This window comes from Asparagus officinalis, chromosome 5 (assembly GCF_001876935.1).
Source record: "Asparagus officinalis chromosome 5, Aspof.V1, whole genome shotgun sequence".
Taxonomy (NCBI): domain Eukaryota; kingdom Viridiplantae; phylum Streptophyta; class Magnoliopsida; order Asparagales; family Asparagaceae; genus Asparagus; species Asparagus officinalis.
In genome coordinates this window covers 109,319,369-109,326,662 of record NC_033798.1, presented here as the reverse complement: position 1 = coordinate 109,326,662, position 7,294 = coordinate 109,319,369, and positions in this window count along the sequence as shown.

Genomic DNA, 7,294 nt, shown 5'->3' with positions numbered 1-7,294 from the left:
TAGTCTTGTTTGACTACTACATATACATGAAAAATATGCCGTGTTTAGAAACAAATCTGATATTTCTAAGGCATGGAAACAATTTGAAAACATTTTTAAATGCTAGACATGATCCTTTTACCCAAAGAGATCGAAAATAACAATTTAAGTGATTATATGTGCAAAAGCCAAGAGAAAATTAATTTTCAGAAAATATATTTTGAACTTCGAAGTTCAACAACTGCATGTGAAGAAGCCAACTGCACAATCTGCAGTTCATTTACAGACAATAGAGCTCCATATCCTGCGGTTACACAAGTTGGAATATCTATTATTTAATTTAGGCAAGTAGCGCACGCAATAATTGCAATCTTGCTTTGCATTCTCCAAATCACCATTTACTTTCAAGCTGCATACATTTGCAATCATATGGACAACAATAATTCCTTTTAAATATTTATAGTAAAATAATAATACAGCATGTTTCATATAAATTGTTTTGATCACTTTGAAACTATATTTAACAAATTGTTCGAGCATCTCCAACAGCTTCCTCATTTTATTGGTATTCTCATTTTTTGAGAATTTTGAGTTTTTTTGTCCAACAGATTCCCCATCACATTCCTCAAAATATGGATGGAGGAGAAAAAAATGGAGTCTTCCCCAAATTTGTAGCATTCTGCAAATTTTTACAAAGAGCTTTGTCATAAATGCAACACATTCTTCAAAACGAGATGGAGGGGAAAATAAACACAAAACAAAATCCGTAATTACTAAAAAAATCATGGGGGCAGTTCCAATGCATAAGAGCGTCCCAAAATAGGGATGTAGAATATTTTTATTATTGTCATAAATGCATGATTCTTCAAAATAGGAAACCTGATGGAGTTGGAGCAAAAATAATTTAAAGAATATGACTTTTGCTTCCCCATTTTAAAGAAATTTTTGGGGAAGCTGTTGGAGATGCTCTAAACACATGAAAATGAAAATGTTTTTAGAGTATCAGCTCACTATGTTATGACACTTTAAAAAAACACAATCGATTAATGAAATATCCAGAGAGAAAAATAATAATGTTATGAAATAATATGGATGTCCATTTAGTTTCCCAAGAAGTTGATATTCCCCTAGTACATTAAACTTCTTCCTAGAACAACATAATGCATGTTCTTGAAATATTAAGTTCATGAATGAGTAATTAATATGATTCATGTATCATCATCTTAGTTTGTATATAAATAGATGTATTCCTACCTCACTTTGATATAGCAATAAAGAACAAATGAGATATAATTTCTCTCTACTTCTTATCTACCTTTTCTTCTCTACTTCATTAGTTTCATAACACGTTATCATCACGAGACTCTACCATTGAAACAATCTTCTTCAAGTCCATTAGATTCATCATTGGGCACTGTTTGCGTCAAAAGTTGGTTTCGCTGTGGAATTCATTATATCTTCGGTCGATTACAATAAATTCAAAAGAAATAGCCTTTTTATAATACTTCTTTTACACAACAAAATAAAAATTATAACTTTTTTAGAAACAAACGCAGGATCGTTGTTTGGATCGCTACTTGCGTGGGATCTTTGCCTGTGCCGGGAGCGCTTTGACTCGTGGACCACCAAATCACAGATTCTGATTGAATCGTGAGGGGTTTAATGATTCTTCCTTCGTTTATCGAAGTGAGAATTTGAAACGATATCTTATCAAAATAAGATAGTCGTTCTTCTTGAAATCAAGTCAAAGCTCGAATCTCAAGGGATTGCCGGAAGCTCAAGAACTCTGCTCTGTTTGCTCTGAAGTGCTCAAAATGATCAGCCCCCTTCAAAAATCGACCTCAGGGGGTTATTTATAACCCCTATGAACAGTTAGAGGAAAATGAGCTCGCGAGACAACATTTGCTGTCTCGACTGCCTTGACAGTGTTTGCTGTCTCGGCGGGCGAGACAGAGTTTACTGTCTCGGGTTCCGAGACAGTAAACACTTCTCGCCTGCGAGACAGTAACAACTGTCTCGCCTGGCGAGACAGAGAATACTGTCTCGCGTGTGAGACAGTAAAGACTATCTCGCGTGCGAGACAGTAAAGACTGTCTCGTGTGCGAGACAGTAAAGACTGTCTCGCGTGCGAGACAGCCCATACTTGTGTTCTTCTGCCTTTTTGAGCTGTATTTGGATATCTCTCAGCATTTTTTGACGCCTACAGGCACATGTTGATATTTTAGATAAACTTTCGAGGTATAATTTCTCTTCCCAATTCAATTCATTTTTCACTATGACTAACCTTACAAAACAAGAATTTACGCCACTTGATATTTCTGGAAAGAACTACTTATCTTGGGTGTTGGATGTTGAAATACATCTTGCTACAAAAGGTCTTGAAAATACTATTGTGAAAGAAAATGAGACATCAAATCAAGACCGTGCCAAAGCTATGAATTTTATTCGCCATCATTTGGATGAAGGATTAAAAACTAAATATCTAACTGTGAAAGATCCACTTACTATGTGGAATAATTTGAAGGAGAGATTTGATCACCTGAAGTTAGTCGTGCTCCAAAAAGCCCGGTATAACTGGCTTCACTTAAGGCTACAAGATTTTAAATCAACCAGTGAGTATAATTCTGCAATGTATAAAACTACCTCTCAATTGCAATTGTGTGGAGAAAATGTCACTGACAACGATATGTTAGAAAAAATATTCTCCACCTTTCATGCCTCGAATATGCTCCTGCAGTAGCAATATCGAGAGAGAGGATTTAAGAAATAATCTAAATTGATTTCATGCCTTCTTTTGGCTGAACAAAATAATGAATTATTATTAAAAAATCACAAATCCCGACCTACTGGTTCTAGCCCATTCCCTGAAGCCAATGCAACTAAATCTCAAAATCATGGTCGTGGACGTGGTCATGGTCGTGGAGGAGGCCGAGGATGTAGCCGTTATCGTGGACGAGGTCATGCAGATATGTGCCTTATAAACACATTGATCATAGCCGTGGCAGAAGACAAAAAACTCCCAGAAATGGGACAATAATGATAAAAAAATGAAAAAAGAAACATTATGAGGAAATATGCTACCGGTGTGGAATAGAAGGCCATTGGTCCCGTACCTATCGTACGGCAAAACATCTTGTTGACCTCTATCAGGCATCATTAAAAGGGAAAGGTAAAAATACCGAGACAAATTTTATAAATCAAAACAATGTTTATGATGGTCTTGATTTTATCATACACCTCGATGTACCTGATTTTCTTAAGCAACCTGAAGTTACAAAATGATCCCATGATAAATACCCAACATTTTGAATTTTTTTATTTTCACATCTTTTATGTAATTTTCTTTATGAATTTTGTAATTTATTGATAATTTTTTTTTGTCATTTCTTCCTGAAGAAGAAATAGATGCCAAATATTTAGGATCAAACAATGGTGATGATAATACTTGTCTCATTGATAGTGCTACTACACACACTATACTTAAAAACATGAAGTATTTTTCTCATTTGAAAATAAAAGAAACAAATATTAACACAATAAGTGGTAGTACTAAATTGATTGATGGCTCCGAAAGAGCCACTGTATTTCTCCCCGAAGGAATTAAAATTATCATAAATAATGCACTACTCTCGATAAAGTCTCGAAAAAATTTGCTAAATTTTAAAGATATCCGCCGAAATGGATATCATATCGAGACGATGAATGAGACAAATGGTGAATACTTATTGATTACAAATACCATTTCTGAGAAGAAATGCGTATTAGAAAAGTTGCCTTCTCTATCTTCTGGTTTATATTATACAAAAATAAGTTTCTGAGAAGAAATGCGTATTAGAAAAGTTGCCTTCTCTATCTTCTGGTTTATATTATACAAAAATAAGTGCAGTTAAAATGTATCACCTTGAAGACTAGAAGTCTATTAATCCCAAAGATTTTATGATTTGGCATGATTGCTTTGGACATCCTGGTTCTATAATGATAAGGCGAATAATTACAAATTCACATGGCTATTCATTGAAAAATAAAAAAAAATAAATTCTAATGAATTCTTATGTGTTGCTTGCTCCTAAGGGAAGTTAATTGTTAGACCATCACCAACGAAAACTGGAACTGAATCCCTTGCATTTCTAGAACCAATTCATTGTGATATATGTGGGCATGTAGATCCACCATGTGGACCATTTAGATATTTTATGGTACTAATTGATGCATCAACAAGATGGTCACATGTAAGTTTATTATCTAGTCGCAACCTAGCGTTTGCGAGATTGCTTGCTCGGATAATTAAATTGCGAGCACTATTTCCTGATTATCTCATTAAGAAAATTCGTCTAGATAATGCTGGTAAATATTCATCACATGCATTTGATGATTATTGCATGGCTATTACGATAAGTGTTGAACATCATGTAGCTCATATTCATACACAAAATGGTCTAGCCGAATCATTTATTAAACGACTTAAATTAATTGCAAGACCATTGTTAATGAGGTCTAAACTTCCTTTATCTGCTTGGGGACATGCTATATTACATGCAGCAACACTTGTGAGAATTAGGCCGACAAGTTATCATATTTATTCTCCTTTACAATTAGTTCTTGGTCATGAGCCCAATATGTCTTATTTAAGAATTTTTGGTTGTGCGGTATATGTTCCTATTGCACGGCCTCAACGTACTAAAATGGGCCCTCAAAGAAGATTGGGGATATATGTCGGGTATGAATCATCTTCTATAATTAAATATGTTGAACCATTTACAGGTGATTTATTTACTGTAAGATTTGTAGATTATTATTTTGATGAATCACATTTCCCGATATTAGGGGAGGTAAAGATCAACCGAAAAAGGAAATTACTTAGAAAATATCATTAGACTTTCTTGATCCTCGTACAAGAGAATGTGAACTAAAAGTTCAAAGGATTATACATTTACAGAAAATTGCAAACCAATCACCGGATGCTTTTAGTGATTCTAGAAGAATTACTAAATCGCATATTCCAGCAGAAAATGCTCCGATTAAAATTGATATCTTAGAAGGACAAATTAAAAGTGCTAACGAATCTAAAGTACGACTAAAGTGTGGTAGACCTCTTGGTTCCAAAGATAAGAATTCTCGAGAGAAAAGAGGATCGAATGATTAAAATATTGCTAATGACAAAATCCGACCTCCTGAAGAGGTCGCTCCTAAAGAGCTAACTCCTGAAGAAAATGAAACTCCAATAAGAAGAGAAGTAATTGTCGATAATGCATTTTTATATAATGTAGCACTTGATATTATGGAAGATGACGAGGATCATGAACCCAGATCGGTTGATGAATGTTGGCGAAGAAATGATTGGTCAAAATGGAAAGATACGATCCAATTTGAATTAGATTCACTGGTTAAATGAAAAGTTTTTGGATCTGTAGTCTAAACACCTGAAGGTGTATAGCCAGTAGGATATAAATGGGTATTTGTGAGGAAAAGAAATGAGAAAAATGAAATTGTGAGATATAAAGCAAGACTTATATCCCAAGGATTTTCATAAAGACCGGGATTTGATTATGATGAGACATATTCTCCAGTAATGGATGGAATTATATTTAGATATCTTGTGATTATGATGAGACATATTCTCCAGTAATGGATGGAATTATATTTAGATATCTTGTGAGTTTAGCAGTACATGAAAAACTTGATATGCGTCCAGTAATGGATGGAATTATATTTAGATATCTTGTGAGTTTAGCAGTACATGAAAAACTTGATATGCGCATGATGGACGTAGTCACTACTTATTTATATAGAACATTAGATAATGCTATCTATATGAAAATCCCTGAATGATTTAGCATGCCTGAAGCATGTAAATTAAATCCTAGAGAAATATACTCCATTAAGTTACAATAATCTTTGTATGGACTCAAGCAATCTGGACGAATGTGGTATAACCATCTTAGTGAATGTTTAGTCAAAGAAGGTTATACATATGACCCTATATGTCCATGTGTTTTCATAAAGAGGAATGAGTCAAATTTGATGATCATTGATGTATATGTTGATGACCTTAATCTGATTGGATCTCCTGAAGAGCTCCAAAAGGCGATTGAATATTTGAAGAAAGAATTTGAGATCAAAGATTTTGGTAAAACTAAATTTTGCCTTGGTCTACAAATTAAGCATTTAGAAAATATGATTTTTGTTCACCAAACTGCTTATACCTAGAAGGTATTAAAACGGTTCTACATGGATAAAGCACATCCATTAAGTATCTCAATAGTTGTCAGGTCACTTGATCCTGCTAAGGATCCTTTTAGACCAAAAAAAGAAGATGAAGAGATTCTTGGTCTTGAAGTATCATATCTTAGTGCAATAGGTGCACTAATGTATCTTGCTAATTGTACAAGACCAGATATATTATTTTTTGTTAATTTATTAGCAAGATTTAGTTCATCTCCTACAAAACGACATTGGAACGGTATAAAGCATATTTTTCGTTATCTCCTAGAAACAATTGATCTTGGCTTATTTTATTCTTATAACTCTCGACCTGAATTGCTTGGATATGCTGATGCTGGGTATTTATCTAACTCGCATAAAGCAAGGTCTCAAACTGGTTATTTATTTACATGTGGTGACACTGCTATTTCATGGCGATCTACAAACAATCTGTAAGGACCGTGAATTTTAATACTAGTTAAAATAATTTTTTAATATTTTAAAATATTTAATTATAATTTTTAAAAGAATATTTATATTTTTATCAAATTTTCACAATTTTCTATGATTTAAAGTCTCAGTCTTATATTTATTTAAATGATTTAAATATTTATAAATTTATTTAGTGTAGTAAAAAATTTCTAGAAATTATCCGTTGTGATATAGATACTATTACGTATCATTTTGAATAATACGTAATATTATTATTATTACGTATATTTTTGTATAATACGTTGTATATTTAATTACATATTATTTGTATAATTTATTCTATTATTTTTTCTGTTGTATATTATCTGTCGTATTAGCACAACTGGTACATTTTACGATGTATATAATTATCACATAATTATTTGATTTTAAATATAAGTAAATATAATTTTATTATTAATTATTCTCGTTTAATTGTACAATATGTGTATATTTCGACTATTTCGTATCAACTATTATATTAGCACAACATGTACATTTTTATTTGTAGATAAGTACCTTATAATTAGTTTATTTTTTAAGTACCCGTATTTATTTATTTTAATTAATTTTGTTTTAAATCAATTAACCCTAAACCCTAATTATATATATATATATATACATTTATATTTATTTTCATATA